This window comes from Scyliorhinus torazame, chromosome 4, assembly GCF_047496885.1.
Source record: "Scyliorhinus torazame isolate Kashiwa2021f chromosome 4, sScyTor2.1, whole genome shotgun sequence".
Taxonomy (NCBI): Eukaryota; Metazoa; Chordata; class Chondrichthyes; order Carcharhiniformes; family Scyliorhinidae; genus Scyliorhinus; species Scyliorhinus torazame.
Window position 1 is genome coordinate 67,237,499 of NC_092710.1, and position 24,564 is coordinate 67,262,062.

A 24,564-nucleotide genomic window follows, 5' to 3' on the forward strand; every position below is an offset into this window, starting at 1 on the left:
CTGTTGGACTTTAATATGGTGTTGTGAGACTTATTACTGAATAATCCGCACGCACTTTATTTCGGCACGGTTACATTTCGACTGAATTTTGAATTCACAGGGTCAGCTGCTTTTACTCTTTCAATGAAGAAACCCGACCAAAGGCTTTGGCGGACAAGTACTGGAAATGTGAGCCGTAGCACATCCCGTGCTAGAATAATAATAATCTTTACTGTCACAAGTAGGCGTACATTAACACTGTCAATAAGTTACTGTGAAATTTCGATCATAAAGATGAATACATGAGAAATTTGATGAGGAGAAAGTTTGCAGATTTGGCGATGCTCCAGGCACAATGTGTTCAACAATGTCGAAGCCAGCGTAAGTGTTGGTGAGAAGTTTGTCAGTTGGAAACATGCAGAAAGTTCTAGGGGAAAGCAAATCCTTACGGCTTGCTGGCAACCTAAAGGGTGGAATTTACAAAAGGCAAATTCGCGCGATCCAGCTTGTTCGCGATCAGTCAGGAAAGAATACTCAATTTTCCATTCACGACTGGACTAAATTTGGAATCGCCATGGTCACACGAGGTGATCATACGTACATGGCCGGTTAACTCAATGGTTCGAGCGTGGTGCTAATTGACGCCAAGGTCGTTTGATCCTCGTACGAGTCAACAAAACAACTCCGTCACGAAATGATCTGCTTGCCTCGTCTGTTTGCAGGCAACCTGCCCAGTGTTACTGGCGCGGCATTATTACTGACCTGAGGCAGCGCAGAGTCCCTTTTATCTGCTTGACTCCTCTTGGATAATATCTGCCACTTTTTCATTCTTTTACATTTCGGCGCCACAAACGTGTCGGTAACATGCTTCCAAAGTTTCCTAGTCTACAGCGATGACAATTCACGTGGTTCTGAACAATGTCTTACCTCCAATTACTGCAATTTCCAGGCAAATCTGCTCCAGGTAACGTTGGAAATAGCCCCGCAACATGTCAGACGAGCCCACCATTCAGGACTGGAGTGAATTTGGAAACGGCATGGTCACTCCAGCCAATGCTGCATACATGGCCGGTTAGCTCAGATGGTTAGAGCGTGGTGCTAATAACGCCAAGGTCGCTGGTTCGATCCCCGTACTGGCCAACGAAGTAATCACATCGTGATCTAATGTCCACTTCTGCGGCTCGTTGGAGCGGTATTTTGACTCTTCTGGGGCAGCGCAGAGTCCCCTTAAACTGCTTGGCGCCTCTTGGACAGTATCTGCCACTTTGTCTGAGAAACTGTCGTTCTTTTACAGTTCTGTGTCACAAATGTGTCCAACGTCTCCTAATCAATAGCGAACTCCTGCAGATGACAATTCACGTCGCTCTGAACTGTGTTTTACGTCTCCTTCATTGCAATGTTTCAGGCTAATCTGCTCCAGGCAGCGTTGCTAAAGCCAGGGCACCATGTCATACCAGCCTACCTTGTAATTGCGGTATTGATGAGTTCAGCAACGCTGTGCAGGAATTACTAACCTCTTGCCAGTAATTTGGCTCAAATGCTGCCACCTTCAACAATCCGATTGCTTAACATGCAGTCGTTTGCTGGCTACGCCAAATACATTTGATGCTTCGAAATGTCTTTTTCAAAAAGCTGCACTACCCATTTATAATGTGGTGCTAATTACACTGATGTGGATATGCCGGCGTTGGACTGGGGTGAGCACAGAAAGAAGTCTTACAACACCAGGTTAAAGTCCAACAGGTTTGTTCCGATGTCACTAGCTTTCGGTGCGCTGCTCCTTCCTCAGGTAATTACACTGAAACACGTCTGGAACGATCAAAATACCTTAAGGCGAGAAGTATACTTGTTTGCTAATCTATTGAGAGGCGACGCATGATCTCCCGGTTAATGTTCTTAGCTTGTAAATCCCCGAACCATTTACCCCAATTTAAAATTCAGCTGGCTCATCATCATTTCGTGCTGAAGCAGCGGCCGTCCATTCGGACTAATGTGAGCGCCTGTCCTGCAATTGCAAATAATTTGCATGATGTTGAGATGCTGGCGCTGGATACAGAAAGAAGTGTGACAGCAACATGAAGTGTGACAGCAACAGGTTTATTTGAAATCACAACCTTTGGAAGCGCCGTCCATTCATCAGTTGAAGAGATGAAGGACCACTTTACCTGATGAAGGGACAGCGCTGCCAAAGCTTACGATTTCAAATCAACCTGTTGGACTTTAATATGGTGTTGTGAGACTTATTACTGAATAATCCTCATGCACTTTATTTCGGCACGGTTACATTTCGACTGAATTTTGAATTCACAGGGTCAGCTGCTTTTACTCTTTCAATGAAGAAACCCGACCAAAGGCTTTGGCGGACAAGTACTGGAAATGTGAGCCGTAGCACATCCCGTGCTAGAATAATAATAATCTTTACTGTCACAAGTAGGCGTACATTAACACTGCCAATAAGTTACTGTGAAATTTCGATCATAAAGATGAATACATGAGAAATTTGATGAGGAGAAAGTTTGCAGATTGGGCGATGCTCCAGGCACAATGTGTTCAACAATGTCGAAGCCAGCGTAAGTGTTGGTGAGAAGTTTGTCAGTTGGAAACATGCAGAAAGTTCTAGGGGAAAGCAAATCCTTACGGCTTGCTGGCAACCTAAAGGGTGGAATTTACAAAAGGCAAATTCGCGCGATCCAGCTTGTTCGCGATCAGTCAGGAAAGAAGACTCAATTCTCCATTCACGACTGGACTAAATTTGGAATCGCCATGGTCACACGAGGTGATCATACGTACATGGCCGGTTAACTCAATGGTTCGAGCGTGGTGCTAATTGACGCCAAGGTCGTTTGATCCTCGTACGAGTCAACAAAACAACTCCGTCACGAAATGACCTGCTTGCCTCGTCTGTTTGCAGGCAACCTGCCCAGTGTTACTGGCGCGGCATTATTACTGACCTGAGGCAGCGCAGAGTCCCTTTTATCTGCTTGACTCCTCTTGGATAATATCTGCCACTTTTTCATTCTTTTACATTTCTGCGCCACAAACGTGTCGGTAACATGCTTCCAAAGTTTCCTAGTCTACAGCGATGACAATTCACGTCGTTCTGAACAATGTCTTACCTCCAATTACTGCAATTTCCAGGCAAATCTGCTCCAGGCAACGTTGGAAATAGCCCCGCAACATGTCAGACGAGCCCACCATTCAGGACTGGAGTGAATTTGGAAACGGCATGGTCACTCCAGCCAATGATGCATACATGGCCGGTTAGCTCAGATGGTTAGAGCGTGGTGCTAATAACGCCAAGGTCGCGGGTTCGATCCCCGTACTGGCCAACAAAGTAATCACATCGTGATCTAATGTCCACTTCTGCGGCTAGTTGGAGCGGTATTTTGACTCTGCTGGGGCAGCGCAGAGTCCCCTTTAACTGCTTGGCGCCTCTTGGACAGTATCTGCCACTTTTTCTGAGAAACTGTCGTTCTTTTACAGTTCTGTGTCACAAATGTGTCCAACGTCTCCTAATCAATCGCGAACTCCTGCAGATGACAATTCACGTCGCTCTGAACTGTGTTTTACGTCTCCTTCATTGCAATGTTTCAGGCTAATCTGCTCCAGGCAGCGTTGCGAAAGCCAGGGCACCATGTCATACCAGCCTACCTTGTAATTGCGGTATTGATGAGTTCAGCAACGCTGTGCAGGAATTACTAACCTCTTGCCAGTAATTTGGCTCAAATGCTGCCACCTTCAACATTCCGATTGCTTAACATGCAGTCGTTTGCTGGCTACGCCAAATACATTTGATGCTTCGAAATGTCTTTTTCAAAAAGCTGCACTCCCCATTTATAATGTGGTGCTAATTACACTGATGTGGATATGCCGGCGTTGGACTGGGGTGAGCACAGAAAGAAGTCTTACAACACCAGGTTAAAGTCCAACAGGTTTGTTCCGATGTCACTAGCTTTCGGTGCGCTGCTCCTTCCTCAGGTAATTACACTGAAACACGTCTGGAACCATCAAAATACCTTAAGGCGAGAAGTATACTTGTTTGCTAATCTATTGAGAGGCGACGCATGATCTCCCGGTTAATGTTCTTAGCTTGTAAATCCCCGAACCATTTACCCCAATTTAAAATTCAGCTGGCTCATCATCATTTCGTGCTGAAGCAGCGGCCGTCCATTCGGACTAATGTGAGCGCCTGTCCTGCAATTGCAAATAATTTGCATGATGTTGAGATGCTGGCGCTGGATACAGAAAGAAGTGTGACAGCAACAAGAAGTGTGACAGCAACAGGTTTATTTGAAATCACAAGCTTTGGCAGCGCCGTCCCTTCATCAGTTGAAGAGATGAAGGACCACTTTACCTGATGAAGGGACAGCGCTGCCAAAGCTTACGATTTCAAATCAACCTGTTGGACTTTAATATGATGTTGTGAGACTTATTACTGAATAATCCGCACGCACTTTATTTCGGCACGGTTACATTTCGACTGAATTTTGAATTCACAGGGTCAGCTGCTTTTACTCTTTCAATGAAGAAACCCGACCAAAGGCTTTGGCGGACAAGTACTGGAAATGTGAGCCGTAGCACATCCCGTGCTAGAATAATAATAATCTTTACTGTCACAAGTAGGCGTACATTAACACTGCCAATAAGTTACTGTGAAATTTCGATCATAAAAATGAATACATGAGAAATTTGATGAGGAGAAAGTTTGCAGATTGGGCGATGCTCCAGGCACAATGTGTTCAACAATGTCGAAGCCAGCGTAAGTGTTGGTGAGAAGTTTGTCAGTTGGAAACATGCAGAAAGTTCTAGGGGAAAGCAAATCCTTACGGCTTGCTGGCAACCTAAAGGGTGGAATTTACAAAAGGCAAATTCGCGCGATCCAGCTTGTTCGCGATCAGTCAGGAAAGAATACTCAATTCTCCATTCACGACTGGACTAAATTTGGAATCGCCATGGTCACACGAGGTGATCATACGTACATGGCCGGTTAACTCAATGGTTCGAGCGTGGTGGTAATTGACGCCAAGGTCGTTTGATCCTCGTACGAGTCAACAAAACAACTCCGTCACGAAATGATCTGCTTGCCTCGTCTGTTTGCAGGCAACCTGCCCAGTGTTACTGGCGCGGCATTATTACTGACCTGAGGCAGCGCAGAGTCCCTTTTATCTGCTTGACTCCTCTTGGATAATATCTGCCACTTTTTCATTCTTTTACATTTCTGCGCCACAAACGTGTCGGTAACATGCTTCCAAAGTTTCCTAGTCTACAGCGATGACAATTCACGTCGTTCTGAACAATGTCTTACCTCCAATTACTGCAATTTCCAGGCAAATCTGCTCCAGGCAACGTTGGAAATAGCCCCGCAACATGTCAGACGAGCCCACCATTCAGGACTGGAGTGAATTTGGAAACGGCATGGTCACTCCAGCCAATGCTGCATACATGGCCGGTTAGCTCAGATGGTTAGAGCGTGGTGCTAATAACGCCAAGGTCGCGGGTTCGATCCCCGTACTGGCCAACGAAGTAATCACATCGTGATCTAATGTCCACTTCTGCGGCTCGTTGGAGCGGTATTTTGACTCTTCTGGGGCAGCGCAGAGTCCCCTTAAACTGCTTGGCGCCTCTTGGACAGTATCTGCCACTTTTTATGAGAAACTGTCGTTCTTTTACAGTTCTGTGTCACAAATGTGTCCAACGTCTCCTAATCAATAGCGAACTCCTGCAGATGACAATTCACGTCGCTCTGAACTGTGTTTTACGTCTCCTTCATTGCAATGTTTCAGGCTAATCTGCTCCAGGCAGCGTTGCTAAAGCCAGGGCACCATGTCATACCAGCCTACCTTGTAATTGCGGTATTGATGAGTTCAGCAACGCTGTGCAGGAATTACTAACCTCTTGCCAGTAATTTGGCTCAAATGCTGCCACCTTCAACAATCCGATTGCTTAACATGCAGTCGTTTGCTGGCTACGCCAAATACATTTGATGCTTCGAAATGTCTTTTTCAAAAAGCTGCACTACCCATTTATAATGTGGTGCTAATTACACTGATGTGGATATGCCGGCGTTGGACTGGGGTGAGCACAGAAAGAAGTCTTACAACACCAGGTTAAAGTCCAACAGGTTTGTTCCGATGTCACTAGCTTTCGGTGCGCTGCTCCTTCCTCAGGTCATTACACTGAAACACGTCTGGAACCATCAAAATACCTTAAGGCGAGAAGTATACTTGTTTGCTAATCTATTGAGAGGCGACGCATGATCTCCCGGTTAATGTTCTTAGCTTGTAAATCCCCGAACCATTTACCCCAATTTAAAATTCAGCTGGCTCATCATCATTTCGTGCTGAAGCAGCGGCCGTCCATTCGGACTAATGTGAGCGCCTGTCCTGCAATTGCAAATAATTTGCATGATGTTGAGATGCTGGCGCTGGATACAGAAAGAAGTGTGACAGCAACAAGAAGTGTGACAGCAACAGGTTTATTTGAAATCACAAGCTTTGGCAGCGCCGTCCCTTCATCAGTTGAAGAGATGAAGGACCACTTTACCTGATGAAGGGACAGCGCTGCCAAAGCTTACGATTTCAAATCAACCTGTTGGACTTTAATATGGTGTTGTGAGACTTATTACTGAATAATCCGCACGCACTTTATTTCGGCACGGTTACATTTCGACTGAATTTTGAATTCACAGGGTCAGCTGCTTTTACTCTTTCAATGAAGAAACCCGACCAAAGGCTTTGGCGGACAAGTACTGGAAATGTGAGCCGTAGCACATCCCGTGCTAGAATAATAATAATCTTTACTGTCACAAGTAGGCGTACATTAACACTGCCAATAAGTTACTGTGAAATTTCGATCATAAAAATGAATACATGAGAAATTTGATGAGGAGAAAGTTTGCAGATTGGGCGATGCTCCAGGCACAATGTGTTCAACAATGTCGAAGCCAGCGTAAGTGTTGGTGAGAAGTTTGTCAGTTGGAAACATGCAGAAAGTTCTAGGGGAAAGCAAATCCTTACGGCTTGCTGGCAACCTAAAGGGTGGAATTTACAAAAGGCAAATTCGCGCGATCCAGCTTGTTCGCGATCAGTCAGGAAAGAATACTCAATTCTCCATTCACGACTGGACTAAATTTGGAATCGCCATGGTCACACGAGGTGATCATACGTACATGGCCGGTTAACTCAATGGTTCGAGCGTGGTGGTAATTGACGCCAAGGTCGTTTGATCCTCGTACGAGTCAACAAAACAACTCCGTCACGAAATGATCTGCTTGCCTCGTCTGTTTGCAGGCAACCTGCCCAGTGTTACTGGCGCGGCATTATTACTGACCTGAGGCAGCGCAGAGTCCCTTTTATCTGCTTGACTCCTCTTGGATAATATCTGCCACTTTTTCATTCTTTTACATTTCTGCGCCACAAACGTGTCGGTAACATGCTTCCAAAGTTTCCTAGTCTACAGCGATGACAATTCACGTCGTTCTGAACAATGTCTTACCTCCAATTACTGCAATTTCCAGGCAAATCTGCTCCAGGCAACGTTGGAAATAGCCCCGCAACATGTCAGACGAGCCCACCATTCAGGACTGGAGTGAATTTGGAAACGGCATGGTCACTCCAGCCAATGCTGCATACATGGCCGGTTAGCTCAGATGGTTAGAGCGTGGTGCTAATAACGCCAAGGTCGCGGGTTCGATCCCCGTACTGGCCAACGAAGTAATCACATCGTGATCTAATGTCCACTTCTGCGGCTCGTTGGAGCGGTATTTTGACTCTTCTGGGGCAGCGCAGAGTCCCCTTAAACTGCTTGGCGCCTCTTGGACAGTATCTGCCACTTTTTCTGAGAAACTGTCGTTCTTTTACAGTTCTGTGTCACAAATGTGTCCAACGTCTCCTAATCAATCGCGAACTCCTGCAGATGACAATTCACGTCGCTCTGAACTGTGTTTTACGTCTCCTTCATTGCAATGTTTCAGGCTAATCTGCTCCAGGCAGCGTTGCTAAAGCCAGGGCACCATGTCATACCAGCCTACCTTGTAATTGCGGTAATGATGAGTTCAGCAACGCTGTGCAGGAATTACTAACCTCTTGCCAGTAATTTGGCTCAAATGCTGCCACCTTCAACAATCCGATTGCTTAACATGCAGTCGTTTGCTGGCTACGCCAAATACATTTGATGCTTCGAAATGTCTTTTTCAAAAAGCTGCACTCCCCATTTATAATGTGGTGCTAATTACACTGATGTGGATATGCCGGCGTTGGACTGGGGTGAGCACAGAAAGAAGTCTTACAACACCAGGTTAAAGTCCAACAGGTTTGTTCCGATGTCACTAGCTTTCGGTGCGCTGCTCCTTCCTCAGGTAATTACACTGAAACACGTCTGGAACCATCAAAATACCTTAAGGCGAGAAGTATACTTGTTTGCTAATCTATTGAGAGGCGACGCATGATCTCCCGGTTAATGTTCTTAGCTTGTAAATCCCCGAACCATTTACCCCAATTTAAAATTCAGCTGGCTCATCATCATTTCGTGCTGAAGCAGCGGCCGTCCATTCGGACTAATGTGAGCGCCTGTCCTGCAATTGCAAATAATTTGCATGATGTTGAGATGCTGGCGCTGGATACAGAAAGAAGTGTGACAGCAACAAGAAGTGTGACAGCAACAGGTTTATTTGAAATCACAAGCTTTGGCAGCGCCGTCCCTTCATCAGTTGAAGAGATGAAGGACCACTTTACCTGATGAAGGGACAGCGCTGCCAAAGCTTACGATTTCAAATCAACCTGTTGGACTTTAATATGGTGTTGTGAGACTTATTACTGAATAATCCGCACGCACTTTATTTCGGCACGGTTACATTTCGACTGAATTTTGAATTCACAGGGTCAGCTGCTTTTACTCTTTCAATGAAGAAACCCGACCAAAGGCTTTGGCGGACAAGTACTGGAAATGTGAGCCGTAGCACATCCCGTGCTAGAATAATAATAATCTTTACTGTCACAAGTAGGCGTACATTAACACTGCCAATAAGTTACTGTGAAATTTCGATCATAAAAATGAATACATGAGAAATTTGATGAGGAGAAAGTTTGCAGATTGGGCGATGCTCCAGGCACAATGTGTTCAACAATGTCGAAGCCAGCGTAAGTGTTGGTGAGAAGTTTGTCAGTTGGAAACATGCAGAAAGTTCTAGGGGAAAGCAAATCCTTACGGCTTGCTGGCAACCTAAAGGGTGGAATTTACAAAAGGCAAATTCGCGCGATCCAGCTTGTTCGCGATCAGTCAGGAAAGAATACTCAATTCTCCATTCACGACTGGACTAAATTTGGAATCGCCATGGTCACACGAGGTGATCATACGTACATGGCCGGTTAACTCAATGGTTCGAGCGTGGTGGTAATTGACGCCAAGGTCGTTTGATCCTCGTACGAGTCAACAAAACAACTCCGTCACGAAATGATCTGCTTGCCTCGTCTGTTTGCAGGCAACCTGCCCAGTGTTACTGGCGCGGCATTATTACTGACCTGAGGCAGCGCAGAGTCCCTTTTATCTGCTTGACTCCTCTTGGATAATATCTGCCACTTTTTCATTCTTTTACATTTCTGCGCCACAAACGTGTCGGTAACATGCTTCCAAAGTTTCCTAGTCTACAGCGATGACAATTCACGTCGTTCTGAACAATGTCTTACCTTCAATTACTGCAATTTCCAGGCAAATCTGCTCCAGGCAACGTTGGAAATAGCCCCGCAACATGTCAGACGAGCCCACCATTCAGGACTGGAGTGAATTTGGAAACGGCATGGTCACTCCAGCCAATGCTGCATACATGGCCGGTTAGCTCAGATGGTTAGAGCGTGGTGCTAATAACGCCAAGGTCGCGGGTTCGATCCCCGTACTGGCCAACGAAGTAATCACATCGTGATCTAATGTCCACTTCTGCGGCTCGTTGGAGCGGTATTTTGACTCTTCTGGGGCAGCGCAGAGTCCCCTTAAACTGCTTGGCGCCTCTTGGACAGTATCTGCCACTTTTTCTGAGAAACTGTCGTTCTTTTACAGTTCTGTGTCACAAATGTGTCCAACGTCTCCTAATCAATCGCGAACTCCTGCAGATGACAATTCACGTCGCTCTGAACTGTGTTTTACGTCTCCTTCATTGCAATGTTTCAGGCTAATCTGCTCCAGGCAGCGTTGCTAAAGCCAGGGCACCATGTCATACCAGCCTACCTTGTAATTGCGGTATTGATGAGTTCAGCAACGCTGTGCAGGAATTACTAACCTCTTGCCAGTAATTTGGCTCAAATGCTGCCACCTTCAACAATCCGATTGCTTAACATGCAGTCGTTTGCTGGCTACGCCAAATACATTTGATGCTTCGAAATGTCTTTTTCAAAAAGCTGCACTACCCATTTATAATGTGGTGCTAATTACACTGATGTGGATATGCCGGCGTTGGACTGGGGTGAGCACAGAAAGAAGTCTTACAACACCAGGTTAAAGTCCAACAGGTTTGTTCCGATGTCACTAGCTTTCGGTGCGCTGCTCCTTCCTCAGGTCATTACACTGAAACACGTCTGGAACGATCAAAATACCTTAAGGCGAGAAGTATACTTGTTTGCTAATCTATTGAGAGGCGACGCATGATCTCCCGGTTAATGTTCTTAGCTTGTAAATCCCCGAACCATTTACCCCAATTTAAAATTCAGCTGGCTCATCATCATTTCGTGCTGAAGCAGCGGCCGTCCATTCGGACTAATGTGAGCGCCTGTCCTGCAATTGCAAATAATTTGCATGATGTTGAGATGCTGGCGCTGGATACAGAAAGAAGTGTGACAGCAACAAGAAGTGTGACAGCAACAGGTTTATTTGAAATCACAAGCTTTGGCAGCGCCGTCCCTTCATCAGTTGAAGAGATGAAGGACCACTTTACCTGATGAAGGGACAGCGCTGCCAAAGCTTACGATTTCAAATCAACCTGTTGGACTTTAATATGGTGTTGTGAGACTTATTACTGAATAATCCGCACGCACTTTATTTCGGCACGGTTACATTTCGACTGAATTTTGAATTCACAGGGTCAGCTGCTTTTACTCTTTCAATGAAGAAACCCGACCAAAGGCTTTGGCGGACAAGTACTGGAAATGTGAGCCGTAGCACATCCCGTGCTAGAATAATAATAATCTTTACTGTCACAAGTAGGCGTACATTAACACTGCCAATAAGTTACTGTGAAATTTCGATCATAAAGATGAATACATGAGAAATTTGATGAGGAGAAAGTTTGCAGATTGGGCGATGCTCCAGGCACAATGTGTTCAACAATGTCGAAGCCAGCGTAAGTGTTGGTGAGAAGTTTGTCAGTTGGAAACATGCAGAAAGTTCTAGGGGAAAGCAAATCCTTACGGCTTGCTGGCAACCTAAAGGGTGGAATTTACAAAAGGCAAATTCGCGCGATCCAGCTTGTTCGCGATCAGTCAGGAAAGAATACTCAATTCTCCATTCACGACTGGACTAAATTTGGAATCGCCATGGTCACACGAGGTGATCATACGTACATGGCCGGTTAACTCAATGGTTCGAGCGTGGTGCTAATTGACGCCAAGGTCGTTTGATCCTCGTACGAGTCAACAAAACAACTCCGTCACGAAATGATCTGCTTGCCTCGTCTGTTTGCAGGCAACCTGCCCAGTGTTACTGGCGCGGCATTATTACTGACCTGAGGCAGCGCAGAGTCCCTTTTATCTGCTTGACTCCTCTTGGATAATATCTGCCACTTTTTCATTCTTTTACATTTCTGCGCCACAAACGTGTCGGTAACATGCTTCCAAAGTTTCCTAGTCTACAGCGATGACAATTCACGTCGTTCTGAACAATGTCTTACCTCCAATTACTGCAATTTCCAGGCAAATCTGCTCCAGGCAACGTTGGAAATAGCCCCGCAACATGTCAGACGAGCCCACCATTCAGGACTGGAGTGAATTTGGAAACGGCATGGTCACTCCAGCCAATGCTGCATACGTGGCCGGTTAGCTCAGATGGTTAGAGCGTGGTGCTAATAACGCCAAGGTCGCGGGTTCGATCCCCGTATTGGCCAAAGAAATAATCACATCGTGATCTAATGTCCACTTCTGCGGCTAGTTGGAGCGGTATTTTAACTCTGCTGGGGCAGCGCAGAGTCCCCTTTAACTGCTTGGCGCCTCTTGGACAGTATCTGCCACTTTTTCTGAGAAACTGTCGTTCTTTTACAGTTCTGTGTCACAAATGTGTCCAACGTCTCCTAATCAATAGCGAACTCCTGCAGATGACAATTCACGTCGCTCTGAACTGTGTTTTACGTCTCCTTCATTGCAATGTTTCAGGCTAATCTGCTCCAGGCAGCGTTGCTAAAGCCAGGGCACCATGTCATACCAGCCTACCTTGTAATTGCGGTATTGATGAGTTCAGCAACGCTGTGCAGGAATTACTAACCTCTTGCCAGTAATTTGGCTCAAATGCTGCCACCTTCAACAATCCGATTGCTTAACATGCAGTCGTTTGCTGGCTACGCCAAATACATTTGATGCTTCGAAATGTCTTTTTCAAAAAGCTGCACTCCCCATTTATAATGTGGTGCTAATTACACTGATGTGGATATGCCGGCGTTGGACTGGGGTGAGCACAGAAAGAAGTCTTACAACACCAGGTTAAAGTCCAACAGGTTTGTTCCGATGTCACTAGCTTTCGGTGCGCTGCTCCTTCCTCAGGTAATTACACTGAAACACGTCTGCAACGATCAAAATACCTTAAGGCGAGAAGTATACTTGTTTGCTAATCTATTGAGAGGCGACGCATGATCTCCCCGTTAATGTTCTTAGCTTGTAAATCCCCGAACCATTTACCACAATTTAAAATTCAGCTGGCTCATCATCATTTCGTGCTGAAGCAGCGGCCGTCCATTCGGACTAATGTGAGCGCCTGTCCTGCAATTGCAAATAATTTGCATGATGTTGAGATGCTGGCGCTGGATACAGAAAGAAGTGTGACAGCAACAAGAAGTGTGACAGCAACAGGTTTATTTGAAATCACAAGCTTTGGCAGCGCCGTCCCTTCATCAGTTGAAGAGATGAAGGACCACTTTACCTGATGAAGGGACAGCGCTGCCAAAGCTTACGATTTCAAATCAACCTGTTGGACTTTAATATGGTGTTGTGAGACTTATTACTGAATAATCCGCACGCACTTTATTTCGGCACGGTTACATTTCGACTGAATTTTGAATTCATAGGGTCAGCTGCTTTTACTCTTTCAATGAAGAAACCCGACCAAAGGCTTTGGCGGACAAGTACTGGAAATGTGAGCCGTAGCACATCCCGTGCTAGAATAATAATAATCTTTACTGTCACAAGTAGGCGTACATTAACACTGCCAATAAGTTACTGTGAAATTTCGATCATAAAGATGAATACATGAGAAATTTGATGAGGAGAAAGTTTGCAGATTGGGCGATGCTCCAGGCACAATGTGTTCAACAATGTCGAAGCCAGCGTAAGTGTTGGTGAGAAGTTTGTCAGTTGGAAACATGCAGAAAGTTCTTGGGGAAAGCAAATCCTTACGGCTTGCTGGCAACCTAAAGTGTGGAATTTACAAAAGGCAAATTCGCGCGATCCAGCTTGTTCGCGATCAGTCAGGAAAGAATACTCAATTCTCCATTCACGACTGGACTAAATTTGGAATCGCCATGGTCACACGAGGTGATCATACGTACATGGCCGGTTAACTCAATGGTTCGAGCGTGGTGCTAATTCACGCCAAGGTCGTTTGATCCTCGTACGAGTCAACAAAACAACTCCGTCACGAAATGATCTGCTTGCCTCGTCTGTTTGCAGGCAACCTGCCCAGTGTTACTGGCGCGGCATTATTACTGACCTGAGGCAGCGCAGAGTCCCTTTTATCTGCTTGACTCCTCTTGGATAATATCTGCCACTTTTTCATTCTTTTACATTTCTGCGCCACAAACGTGTCGGTAACATGCTTCCAAAGTTTCCTAGTCTACAGCGATGACAATTCACGTCGTTCTGAACAATGTCTTACCTCCAATTACTGCAATTTCCAGGCAAATCTGCTCCAGGCAACGTTGGAAATAGCCCCGCAACATGTCAGACGAGCCCACCATTCAGGACTGGAGTGAATTTGGAAACGGCATGGTCACTCCAGCTAATGACGCATACATGGCCGGTTAGCTCAGATGGTTAGAGCGTGGTGCTAATAACGCCAAGGTCGCGGGTTCGATCCCCGTACTGGCCAACGAAGTAATCACATCGTGATCTAATGTCCACTTCTGCGGCTAGTTGGAGCGGTATTTTGACTCTGCTGGGGCAGCGCAGAGTCCCCTTTAACTGCTTGGCGCCTCGTGGACGGTATCTGCCACTTTTTCTGAGAAACTGTCGTTCTTTTACAGTTCTGTGTCACAAATGTGTCCAACGTCTCCTAATCAATAGCGAACTCCTGCAGATGACAATTCACGTCGCTCTGAACTGTGTTTTACGTCTCCTTCATTGCAATGTTTCAGGCTAATCTGCTCCAGGCAGCGTTGCTAAAGCCAGGGCACCATGTCATACCAGCCTACCTTGTAATTGCGGTATTGATGAGTTCAGCAACGCTGTGCAGGAATTACTAACCTCTTGCCAGTAATTTGGCTCAAATGCTGCCACCTTCAACAATCCGATTGCTTAACATGCAGTCGTTTGCTGGGTACGCCAAATACATTTGATGCTTCGAAATGTCTTTTTCAAAAAGCTGCACTACCCATTTATAATGTGGTGCTAATTACACTGATGTGGATATGCCGGCGTTGGACTGGGGTGAGCACAGAAAGAAGTCTTACAACACCAGGTTAAAGTCCAACAGGTTTGTTCCGATGTCACTAGCTTTCGGTGCGCTGCTCCTTCCTCAGGTAATTACACTGAAACACGTCTGGAACGATCAAAATACCTTAAGGCGAGAAGTATACTTGTTTGCTAATCTATTGAGAGGCGACGCATGATCTCCCGGTTAATGTTCTTAGCTTGTAAATCCCCGAACCATTTACCCCAATTTAAAATTCAGCTGGCTCATCATCATTTCGTGCTGAAGCAGCGGCCGTCCATTCGGACTAATGTGAGCGCCTGTCCTGCAATTGCAAATAATTTGCATGATGTTGAGATGCTGGCGCTGGATACAGAAAGAAGTGTGACAGCAACATGAAGTGTGACAGCAACAGGTTTATTTGAAATCACAAGCTTTGGAAGCGCCGTCCCTTCATCAGTTGAAGAGATGAAGGACCACTTTACCTGATGAAGGGACAGCGCTGCCAAAGCTTACGATTTCAAATCAACCTGTTGGACTTTAATATGGTGTTGTGAGACTTATTACTGAATAATCCTCATGCACTTTAGTTCGGCACGGTTACATTTCGACTGAATTTTGAATTCACAGGGTCAGCTGCTTTTACTCTTTCAATGAAGAAACCCGACCAAAGGCTTTGGCGGACAAGTACTGGAAATGTGAGCCGTAGCACATCCCGTGCTAGAATAATAATAATCTTTACTGTCACAAGTAGGCGTACATTAACACTGCCAATAAGTTACTGTGAAATTTCGATCATAAAGATGAATACATGATAAATTTGATGAGGAGAAAGTTTGCAGATTGGGCGATGCTCCAGGCACAATGTGTTCAACAATGTCGAAGCCAGCGTAAGTGTTGGTGAGAAGTTTGTCAGTTGGAAACATGCAGAAAGTTCTAGGGGAAAGCAAATCCTTACGGCTTGCTGGCAACCTAAAGTGTGGAATTTACAAAAGGCAAATTCGCGCGATCCAGCTTGTTCGCGATCAGTCAGGAAAGAATACTCAATTCTCCATTCACGACTGGACTAAATTTGGAATCGCCATGGTCACACGAGGTGATCATACGTACATGGCCGGTTAACTCAATGGTTCGAGCGTGGTGCTAATTGACGCCAAGCTCGTTTGATCCTCGTACGAGTCAACAAAACAACTCCGTCACGAAATGATCTGCTTGCCTCGTCTGTTTGCAGGCAACCTGCCCAGTGTTACTGGCGCGGCATTATTACTGACCTGAGGCAGCGCAGAGTCCCTTTTATCTGCTTGACTCCTCTTGGATAATATCTGCCACTTTTTCATTCTTTAACATTTCGGCGCCACAAACGTGTCGGTAACATGCTTCCAAAGTTTCCTAGTCTACAGCGATGACAATTCACGTGGTTCTGAACAATGTCTTACCTCCAATTACTGCAATTTCCAGGCAAACCTGCTCCAGGTAACGTTGGAAATAGCCCCGCAACACGTCAGACGAGCCCACCATTCAGGACTGGAGTGAATTTGGAAACGGCATGGTCACTCCAGCCAATGCTGCATACATGGCCGGTTAGCTCAGATGGTTAGAGCGTGGTGCTAATAACGCCAAGGTCGCGGGTTCGATCCCCGTACTGGCCAACTAAGTTATCACATCGTGATCTACTTCTGTTGCTATTTGGAGCGGTATTTTGACTCTGCTGGGGCAGCGCAGAGTCCCCTTTAACTGCTTGGCGCCTCTTGGACAGTATCTGCCACTTTTTATGAGAAACTGTCGTTCTTTTACAGTTCTGTGTCACAAATGTGTCCAACGTCTCCTAATCAATAGCGAACTCCTGCAGATGACAATTCACGTCGCTCTGAACTGTGTTTTACGTCTCCTTCATTGCAATGTTTCAGGCTAATCTGCTCCAGGCAGCGTTGCTAAAGCCAGGGCACCATGTCATACCAGCCTACCTTGTAATTGCGGTATTGATGAGTTCAGCAACGCTGTGCAGGAATTACTAACCTCTTGCCAGTAATTTGGCTCAAATGCTGCCACCTTCAACAATCCGATTGCTTAACATGCAGTCGTTTGCTGGCTACGCCAAATACATTTGATGCTTCGAAATGTCTTTTTCAAAAAGCTGCACTACCCATTTATAATGTGGTGCTAATTACACTGATGTGGATATGCCGGCGTTGGACTGGGGTGAGCACAGAAAGAAGTCTTACAACACCAGGTTAAAGTCCAACAGGTTTGTTCCGATGTCACTAGCTTTCGGTGCGCTGCTCCTTCCTCAGGTAATTACACTGAAACACGTCTGGAACGATCAAAATACCTTAAGGCGAGAAGTATACTTGTTTGCTAATCTATTGAGAGGCGACGCATGATCTCCCCGTTAATGTTCTTAGCTTGTAAATCCCCGAACCATTTACCCCAATTTAAAATTCAGCTGGCTCATCATCATTTCGTGCTGAAGCAGCGGCCGTCCATTCGGACTAATGTGAGCGCCTGTCCTGCAATTGCAAATAATTTGCATGATGTTGAGATGCTGGCGCTGGATACAGAAAGAAGTGTGACAGCAACATGAAGTGTGACAGCAACAGGTTTATTTGAAATCACAAGCTTTGGCAGCGCCGTCCCTTCATCAGTTGAAGAGATGAAGGACCACTTTACCTGATGAAGGGACAGCGCTGCCAAAGCTTACGATTTCAAATCAACCTGTTGGACTTTAATATGGTGTTGTGAGACTTATTACTGAATAATCCGCAAGAACTTTATTTCGGCACGGTTACATTTCGACTGAATTTTGAATTCACATGGTCAGCTGCTTTTACTCTTTCAATGAAGAAACCCGACCAAAGGCTTTGGCGGACAAGTACTGGAAATGTGAGCCGTATCACATCCCGTGCTAGAATAATAATAATCTTTACTGTCACAAGTAGGCGTACATTAACACTGCCAATAAGTTACTGTGAAATTTCGATCATAAAGATGAATACATGAGAAATTTAATGAGGAGAAAGTTTGCAGATTGGGCGATGCTCCAGGCACAATGTGTTCAACAATGTCGAAGCCAGCGTAAGTGTTGGTGAGAAGTTTGTCAGTTGGAAACATGCAGAAAGTTCTAGGGGAAAGCAAATCCTGACGGCTTGCTGGCAACCTAAAGGGTGGAATTTACAAAAGGCAAATTCGCGCGATCCAGCTTGTTCGCGATCAGTCAGGAAAGAATACTCAATTCTCCACTCACGACTGGACTAAATTTGGAATCGCCATGGTCACACGAGGTGTTCATACGTACATGGTCGGTTAACTCAATGGTTCGAGCGTGGTGCTAATTGACGCCAAGGTCGTTTGATCCTCGTACGAGTCAACAAAACAACTCCGTCACGAAATGATCTGCTTGCCTCGTCTGTTTGCAGCCAACCTGCCCAGTGTTACTGGCGCGGCATTATTACTGACCTGAGGCAGCGCAGAGTCCCTTTTATCTGCTTGACTCCTCTTGGATAATATCTGCCACTTTTTCATTCTTTCACATTTCGGCGCCACAAACGTGTCAGTAACATGCTTCCAAAGTTTCCTAGTCTACAGCGATGACAATGCACGTCGTTCTGAACAATGTCTTACCTCCAATTACTGCAATTTCCAGGCAAATCTGCTCCAGGCAACGTTGGAAATAGCCCCGTAACATGTCAGACTCGCCCACCATTCAGGACTGGAGTGAATTTGGAAACGGCATGGTCACTCCAGCCAACGATGCATACATGGCCGGTTAGCTCAGATGGTTAGAGCGTGGTGCTAATAACGCCAAGGTCCCGGGTTCGATCCCCGTACTGGCCAACGAAGTAATCACATCGTGATCTAATGTCCACTTCTGCGGCTAGTTGGAGCGGTATTTTGACTCTGCTGGGGTAGCGCAGAGTCCCCTTTAACTGCTTGGCGCCTCTTTGACAGTATCTGCCACTTTTTCTGAGAAACTGTCGTTCTTTTACAGTTCTGTGTCACAAATGTGTCCAACGTCTCCTAATCAATAGCGAACTCCTGCAGATGACAATTCACGTCGCTCTGAACTGTGTTTTACGTCTCCTTCATTGCAATGTTTCAGGCTAATCTGCTCCAGGCAGCGTTGCTAAAGCCAGGGCACCATGTCATACCAGCCTACCTTGTAATTGCGGTATTGATGAGTTCAGCAACGCTGTGCAGGAATTACTAACCTCTTGCCAGTAATTTGGCTCAAATGCTGCCACCTTCAACAATCCGATTGCTTATCATGCAGTCGTTTGCTGGCTACGCCAAATACATTTGATGCTTCGAAATGTCTTTTTCAAAAAGCTGCACTACCCATTTATAATGTGGTGCTAATTACACTGATGTGGATATGCCGGCGTTGGACTGGGGTGAGCACAGAAAGAAGTCTTACAACACCAGGTTAAAGTCCAACAGGTTTGTTCCGATGTCACTAGCTTTCGGTGCGCTGCTCCTTCCTCAGGTAATTACACTGAAACACGTCTGGAACGATCAAAATACCTTAAGGCGAGAAGTATACTTGTTTGCTAATCTATTGAGAGGCGACGCATGATCTCCCGGTTAATGTTCTTAGCTTGTAAATCCCCGAACCATTTACCCCAATTTAAAATTCAGCTGGCTCATCATCATTTCGTGCTGAAGCAGCGGCCGTCCATTCGGACTAATGTGAGCGCCTGTCCTGCAATTGCAAATAATTTGCATGATGTTGAGATGCTGGCGCTGGATACAGAAAGAAGTGTGACAGCAACATGAAGTGTGACAGCAACAGGTTTATTTGAAATCACAAGCTTTGGCAGCGCCGTCCCTTCATCAGTTGAAGAGATGAAGGACCACTTTACCTGATGAAGGGACAGCGCTGCCAAAGCTTACGATTTCAAATCAACCTGTTGGACTTTAATATGGTGTTGTGAGACTTATTACTGAATAATCCGCACGCACTTTATTTCGGCACGGTTACATTTCGACTGAATTTTGAATTCACAGGGTCAGCTGCTTTTACTCTTTCAATGAAGAAACCCGACCAAAGGCTTTGGCGGACAAGTACTGGAAATGTGAGCCGTAGCACATCCCGTGCTAGAATAATAATAATCTTTACTGTCACAAGTAGGCGTACATTAACACTGCCAATAAGTTACTGTGAAATTTCGATCATAAAAATGAATACATGAGAAATTTGATGAGGAGAAAGTTTGCAGATTGGGCGATGCTCCAGGCACAATGTGTTCAACAATGTCGAAGCCAGCGTAAGTGTTGGTGAGAAGTTTGTCAGTTGGAAACATGTAGAAAGTTCTAGGGGAAAGCAAATCCTTACGGCTTGCTGGCAACCTAAAGGGTGGAATTTACAAAAGGCAAATTCGCGCGATCCAGCTTGTTCGCGATCAGTCAGGAAAGAATACTCAATTCTCCATTCACGACTGGACTAAATTTGGAATCGCCATGGTCACACGAGGTGATCATACGTACATGGCCGGTTAACTCAATGGTTCGAGCGTGGTGCTAATTGACGCCAAGGTCGTTTGATCCTCGTACGAGTCAACAAAACAACTCCGTCACGAAATGATCTGCTTGCCTCGTCTGTTTGCAGGCAACCTGCCCAGTGTTACTGGCGCGGCATTATTACTGACCTGAGGCAGCGCAGAGTCCCTTTTATCTGCTTGACTCCTCTTGGATAATATCTGCCACTTTTTCATTCTTTCACATTTCGGCGCCACAAACGTGTCGGTAACATGCTTCCAAAGTTTCCTAGTCTACAGCGATGACAATGCACGTCGTTCTGAACAATGTCTTACCTCCAATTACTGCAATTTCCAGGCAACTCTGCTCCAGGCAACGTTGGAAATAGCCGCGCAACATGTCAGACGAGCCCACCATTCAGGACTGGAGTGAATTTGGAAACGGCATGGTCACTCCAGCCAATGATGCATACATGGCCGGTTAGCTCAGATGGTTAGAGCGTGGTGCTAATAACGCCAAGGTCGCGGGTTCGATCCCCGTACTGGCCAACGAAGTAATCACATCGTGATCTAATGTCCACTTCTGCGGCTAGTTGGTGCGGTATTTTGACTCTGCTGGGGTAGCGCAGAGTCCCCTTTAACTGCTTGGCGCCTCTTTGACAGTATCTGCCACTTTTTCTGAGAAACTGTCGTTCTTTTACAGTTCTGTGTCACAAATGTGTCCAACGTCTCCTAATCAATAGCGAACTCCTGCAGATGACAATTCACGTCGCTCTGAACTGTGTTTTACGTCTCCTTCATTGCAATGTTTCAGGCTAATCTGCTCCAGGCAGCGTTGCTAAAGCCAGGGCACCATGTCATACCAGCCTACCTTGTAATTGCGGTATTGATGAGTTCAGCAACGCTGTGCAGGAATTACTAACCTCTTGCCAGTAATTTGGTTCAAATGCTGCCACCTTCAACAATCCGATTGCTTAACATGCAGTCGTTTGCTGGCTACGCCAAATACATTTGATGCTTCGAAATGTCTTTTTCAAAAAGCTGCACTACCCATTTATAATGTGGTGCTAATTACACTGATGTGGATATGCCGGCGTTGGACTGGGGTGAGCACAGAAAGAAGTCTTACAACACCAGGTTAAAGTCCAACAGGTTTGTTCCGATGTCACTAGCTTTCGGTGCGCTGCTCCTTCCTCAGGTAATTACACTGAAACACGTCTGGAACGATCAAAATACCTTAAGGCGAGAAGTATACTTGTTTGCTAATCTATTGAGAGGCGACGCATGATCTCCCGGTTAATGTTCTTAGCTTGTAAATCCCCGAACCATTTACCCCAATTTAAAATTCAGCTGGCTCATCATCATTTCGTGCTGAAGCAGCGGCCGTCCATTCGGACTAATGTGAGCGCCTGTCCTGCAATTGCAAATAATTTGCATGATGTTGAGATGCTGGCGCTGGATACAGAAAGAAGTGTGACAGCAACATGAAGTGTGACAGCAACAGGTTTATTTGAAATCACAAGCTTTGGAAGCGCCGTCCCTTCATCAGTTGAAGAGATGAAGGACCACTTTACCTGATGAAGGGACAGCGCTGCCAAAGCTTACGATTTCAAATCAACCTGTTGGACTTTAATATGGTGTTGTGAGACTTATTACTGAATAATCCTCATGCACTTTATTTCGGCACGGTTACATTTCGACTGAATTTTGAATTCACAGGGTCAGCTGCTTTTACTCTTTCAATGAAGAAACCCGACCAAAGGCTTTGGCGGACAAGTACTGGAAATGTGAGCCGTAGCACATCCCGTGCTAGAATAATAATAATCTTTACTGTCACAAGTAGGCGTACATTAACACTGCCAATAAGTTACTGTGAAATTTCGATCATAAAGATGAATACATGAGAAATTTGATGAGGAGAAAGTTTGCAGATTGGGCGATGCTCCAGGCACAATGTGTTCAACAATGTCGAAGCCAGCGTAAGTGTTGGTGAGAAGTTTGTCAGTTGGAAACATGCAGAAAGTTCTAGGGGAAAGCAAATCCTTACGGCTTGCTGGCAACCTAAAGTGTGGAATTTACAAAAGGCAAATTCGCGCGATCCAGCTTGTTCGCGATCAGTCAGGAAAGAATACTCAATTCTCCATTCACGACTGGACTAAATTTGGAATCGCCATGGTCACACGAGGTGATCATACGTACATGGTCGGTTAACTCAATGGTTCGAGCGTGGTGCTAATTGACGCCAAGCTCGTTTGATCCTCGTACGAGTCAACAAAACAACTCCGTCACGAAATGATCTGCTTGCCTCGTCTGTTTGCAGGCAACCTGCCCAGTGTTACTGGCGCGGCATTATTACTGACCTGAGGCAGCGCAGAGTCCCTTTTATCTGCTTGACTCCTCTTGGATAATATCTGCCACTTTTTCATTCTTTAACATTTCGGCGCCACAAACGTGTCGGTAACATGCTTCCAAAGTTTCCTAGTCTACAGCGATGACAATTCACGTCGTTCTGAACAATGTCTTACCTCCAATTACTGCAATTTCCAGGCAAACCTGCTCCAGGTAACGTTGGAAATAGCCACGCAACATGTCAGACGAGCCCACCATTCAGGACTGGAGTGAATTTGGAAACGGCATGGTCACTCCAGCCAATGCTGCATACATGGCCGGTTAGCTCAGATGGTTAGAGCGTGGTGCTAATAACGCCAAGGTCGCGGGTTCGATCCCCGTACTGGCCAACGAAGAAATCACATCGTGATCTACTTCTGTGGCTAGTTGGAGCGGTATTTTGACTCTGCTGGGGCAGCGCAGAGTCCCCTTTAACTGCTTGGCGCCTCTTGGACAGTATCTGCCACTTTTTCTGAGAAACTGTCGTTCTTTTACAGTTCTGTGTCACAAATGTGTCCAACGTCTCCTAATCAATAGCGAACTCCTGCAGATGACAATTCACGTCGCTCTGAACTGTGTTTTACGTCTCCTTCATTGCAATGTTTCAGGCTAATCTGCTCCAGGCAGCGTTGCTAAAGCCAGGGCACCATGTCATACCAGCCTACCTTGTAATTGCGGTATTGATGAGTTCAGCAACGCTGTGCAGGAATTACTAACCTCTTGCCAGTAATTTGGCTCAAATGCTGCCACCTTCAACAATCCGATTGCTTAACATGCAGTCGTTTGCTGGCTACGCCAAATACATTTGATGCTTCGAAATGTCTTTTTCAAAAAGCTGCACTCCCCATTTATAATGTGGTGCTAATTACACTGATGTGGATATGCCGGCGTTGGACTGGGGTGAGCACAGAAAGAAGTCTTACAACACCAGGTTAAAGTCCAACAGGTTTGTTCCGATGTCACTAGCTTTCGGTGCGCTGCTCCTTCCTCAGGTAATTACACTGAAACACGTCTGCAACGATCAAAATACCTTAAGGCGAGAAGTATACTTGTTTGCTAATCTATTGAGAGGCGACGCATGATCTCCCCGTTAATGTTCTTAGCTTGTAAATCCCCGAACCATTTACCCCAATTTAAAATTCAGCTGGCTCATTATCATTTCGTGCTGAAGCAGCGGCCGTCCATTCGGACTAATGTGAGCGCCTGTCCTGCAATTGCAAATAATTTGCATGATGTTGAGATGCTGGCGCTGGATACAGAAAGAAGTGTGACAGCAACAAGAAGTGTGACAGCAACAGGTTTATTTGAAATCACAAGCTTTGGCAGCGCCGTCCCTTCATCAGTTGAAGAGATGAAGGACCACTTTACCTGATGAAGGGACAGCGCTGCCAAAGCTTACGATTTCAAATCAACCTGTTGGACTTTAATATGGTGTTGTGAGACTTATTACTGAATAATCCGCACGCACTTTATTTCGGCACGGTTACATTTCGACTGAATTTTGAATTCACAGGGTCAGCTGCTTTTACTCTTTCAATGAAGAAACCCGACCAAAGGCTTTGGCGGACAAGTACTGGAAATGTGAGCCGTAGCACATCCCGTGCTAGAATAATAATAATCTTTACTGTCACAAGTAGGCGTACATTAACACTGCCAATAAGTTACTGTGAAATTTCGATCATAAAGATGAATACATGAGAAATTTGATGAGGAGAAAGTTTGCAGATTGGGCGATGCTCCAGGCACAATGTGTTCAACAATGTCGAAGCCATCGTAAGTGTTGGTGAGAAGTTTGTCAGTTGGAAACATGCAGAAAGTTCTAGGGGAAAGCAAATCCTTACGGCTTGCTGGCAACCTAAAGGGTGGAATTTACAAAAGGCAAATTCGCGCGATCCAGCTTGTTCGCGATCAG

The 24,564-nt window shown here is 45.6% G+C and overlaps 11 non-coding genes across 11 annotated transcripts; all 11 read left to right on the top strand.

Moving 5' to 3' along the window:
* The first annotated feature begins 1,045 nt into the window (after window positions 1–1,045).
* On the top strand, window positions 1,046–1,119 carry trnai-aau (transfer RNA isoleucine (anticodon AAU)). Its single transcript has one exon. It is a non-coding gene; the product is annotated as a tRNA-Ile (tRNA).
* A 2,115-nt stretch (window positions 1,120–3,234) lies between these two features.
* On the top strand, window positions 3,235–3,308 carry trnai-aau (transfer RNA isoleucine (anticodon AAU)). The gene has a single exon. It is a non-coding gene; the product is annotated as a tRNA-Ile (tRNA).
* A 2,115-nt stretch (window positions 3,309–5,423) lies between these two features.
* Window positions 5,424–5,497, top strand: trnai-aau (transfer RNA isoleucine (anticodon AAU)). The gene has a single exon. It is a non-coding gene; the product is annotated as a tRNA-Ile (tRNA).
* A 2,115-nt stretch (window positions 5,498–7,612) lies between these two features.
* On the top strand, window positions 7,613–7,686 carry trnai-aau (transfer RNA isoleucine (anticodon AAU)). The gene has a single exon. It is a non-coding gene; the product is annotated as a tRNA-Ile (tRNA).
* A 2,115-nt stretch (window positions 7,687–9,801) lies between these two features.
* Window positions 9,802–9,875, top strand: trnai-aau (transfer RNA isoleucine (anticodon AAU)). Its single transcript has one exon. It is a non-coding gene; the product is annotated as a tRNA-Ile (tRNA).
* Window positions 9,876–11,990: 2,115 nt separating this feature from the next.
* Window positions 11,991–12,064, top strand: trnai-aau (transfer RNA isoleucine (anticodon AAU)). Its single transcript has one exon. It is a non-coding gene; the product is annotated as a tRNA-Ile (tRNA).
* A 2,115-nt stretch (window positions 12,065–14,179) lies between these two features.
* On the top strand, window positions 14,180–14,253 carry trnai-aau (transfer RNA isoleucine (anticodon AAU)). The gene has a single exon. It is a non-coding gene; the product is annotated as a tRNA-Ile (tRNA).
* A 2,115-nt stretch (window positions 14,254–16,368) lies between these two features.
* Window positions 16,369–16,442, top strand: trnai-aau (transfer RNA isoleucine (anticodon AAU)). Its single transcript has one exon. It is a non-coding gene; the product is annotated as a tRNA-Ile (tRNA).
* A 2,108-nt stretch (window positions 16,443–18,550) lies between these two features.
* trnai-aau (transfer RNA isoleucine (anticodon AAU)) lies at window positions 18,551–18,624 on the top strand. The gene has a single exon. It is a non-coding gene; the product is annotated as a tRNA-Ile (tRNA).
* A 2,115-nt stretch (window positions 18,625–20,739) lies between these two features.
* On the top strand, window positions 20,740–20,813 carry trnai-aau (transfer RNA isoleucine (anticodon AAU)). The gene has a single exon. It is a non-coding gene; the product is annotated as a tRNA-Ile (tRNA).
* Window positions 20,814–22,928: 2,115 nt separating this feature from the next.
* On the top strand, window positions 22,929–23,002 carry trnai-aau (transfer RNA isoleucine (anticodon AAU)). Its single transcript has one exon. It is a non-coding gene; the product is annotated as a tRNA-Ile (tRNA).
* Window positions 23,003–24,564: the final 1,562 nt, after the last annotated feature.